This window comes from Tupaia chinensis, unplaced genomic scaffold, assembly GCF_000334495.1.
Source record: "Tupaia chinensis unplaced genomic scaffold, TupChi_1.0 Scaffold000601_1, whole genome shotgun sequence".
Lineage (NCBI taxonomy): Eukaryota > Metazoa > Chordata > Mammalia > Scandentia > Tupaiidae > Tupaia > Tupaia belangeri.
In genome coordinates this window covers 1,396,440-1,398,577 of record NW_006160119.1, presented here as the reverse complement: position 1 = coordinate 1,398,577, position 2,138 = coordinate 1,396,440, and positions in this window count along the sequence as shown.

The window sequence follows — 2,138 nt, the reverse complement described above, 5'->3', positions numbered from 1 at the left end:
AGCGACATAGCCATTACGCTAACTGCTGGTTCCCGTGATTGAATGTTTTTTAAAAATGAGAATAATAATAATAATCTGGAAAAATGATGAAAAGCTATTTGATGATAATGTGGATAGTAATATCTTTGTCCTGGCTGATCCGCATGGTATTCCTTCCAGAAAAAAAGAAATGTAATACGCTGTAAAGTTATACGTGATTCAGTGTAATGTGAACAAGATTATTATAATAAATTAAAAAGTTTAAACAAAAAGAAAGGCTGACTTTGCTATGGCGCCATCGGGAGGGTTGTCTGGCTATGTGTGCACCTTTAAAAGTAGCTTTGGCAGGCTGACCAGTGACGGGAACCTTGTCACGCAGGACTCACGCACACCTTTGTCAGCAAAGACACGGGAATGAAGAACGTATAGGAGACGACTTCACAAAGTTCATGAAAAAATGGGAACCAGCAGTTAGCGTAATAGCTATGTCGCTGGACTCCCACGTAGTCGACCACGGTTCGTGTCCCGGACCCGGTGGCTTAAAAAAACTCACGCCGGGCGCGTGTGCGTGCTTGCCCAAGATCCCGAGAGGAGAATGGAGGAGAAGGGATTGCGGCGTGACCATCCCCCCTGGGGGGTGATTTCTCGCTTTCTGTCTCTATGTCTCTGTCTGTCTGGCGAGCGCACGCGCCCTACAGTGAAAATCTCTCCAAAAAAAAATGGAATTAAAGTACAAATTAATTTTGTAAAAAATTGAAATTCATACATAGTTTTTCATACTAGGCATTTTCCATGAACTTTTTGAAGACCTCATACTTGTGTCATGAAGCGTATTTTTAAAAATTATTAATGCTATCTGAAAACGTGATATGCTCAATTTTAACCATCTTAGGTAAAAGCAATAATAAGATTTGCCCTCTGCACTGCCGTCGTCCTGGGGCCCTCCCGTTCCTGGTGAGTGACACCAAAGCCTCCACACAGGAATCCGTCTGCAGCTGCCAGTCCTGGAGGTGCTCTGCGGAGACCGAGAGGCCGGATCCAGGAGAGTCTGGGACACTGAAGAAGCACCAGCCAGAGTCGCAGTTGGTGAGCGCCTAACTAGGGCTTGAAAGTGTGCCTGACTCCGGGCAGACGCCCTCCCTGCCAAACTATCTCCGTTTGAACTTGTCATTGGCCAAATGGACACAGCACTCTAGACACTGGGCAGTGGGCAAAGTCCCACTTCAGAGTCAGACCACCTGCATCGGATCCCAGCTCGGCAGCCTGCAAATTTATCTCCTTCAGATGGTTCTTGACCTAGAATGACACCACGTCGCAAATTTAAAAACCCAGACGTTCGTCTCCTCGGGGAGGTCCGGGGCTCCTCTGCTTTCTCTGCCGCTGTTCCCACTGGAACCCTCTTCTCCCTGCTTCCACGCCTGGCTCAACCTTTACAGCTCAGCTGGGATTTACTGTCCTCGGAGCGCTTCTTTGACTTTCCAAAGCAACCTGGGCCGCACTAACCACGCCTGGCCGTCACTCACTCTGTCTTGGCCTCCGGAGCAGCAGCCTCCCCAGAGGAGCTGAGCGCCCTGGTTGGCTGTCCCGCAGGGCAGGTGTTCAGGCTAGCAGTGCAGGGGTATGCAGGTGTTCAGGCTAGCAGTGCTGGTGCAGGGCAGGTGTTCAGGCTAGCAGGGCAGGGGCATGCAGGTGTTCAGGCTAGCAGTGCAGGGGCATGCAGGTGTTCAGGCTAGCAGTGCAGGTGCAGGGCAGGTGTTCAGGCTAGCAGTGCAGGGGCATGCAGGTGTTCAGGTATCGGTGAAAACCAGTACACGGATGGAGGAACGAGCAGCAGACTGAGAAGAGGAAAACGTCAACAGACTGGAGTCGCGCGTTGTCTCCTGGGGACCTGAACGCAGAGGAGGGACCCTGGGGCGCGCGACCTCAGTTCTGTTCCAGGCAGAGGCAGCGATTGCCGCCACCCGAAGACTCGGGCTCCCATGCTCTTCTCCAGGGGGCCCGGAGCCGGCACAGCCCCGAGGGACAGCGGTTCCTCCTGCAGGAGCCGGCGACCTCCTCCTGCCGGGACCGAGCCCCGCGTCTGCGGGGAAGAGGGCGCCCAGGGACGCCCTGAGTCCCCGCGCATAGTTCCCCCGGACTTCGGAACCGAAGGGGAAACC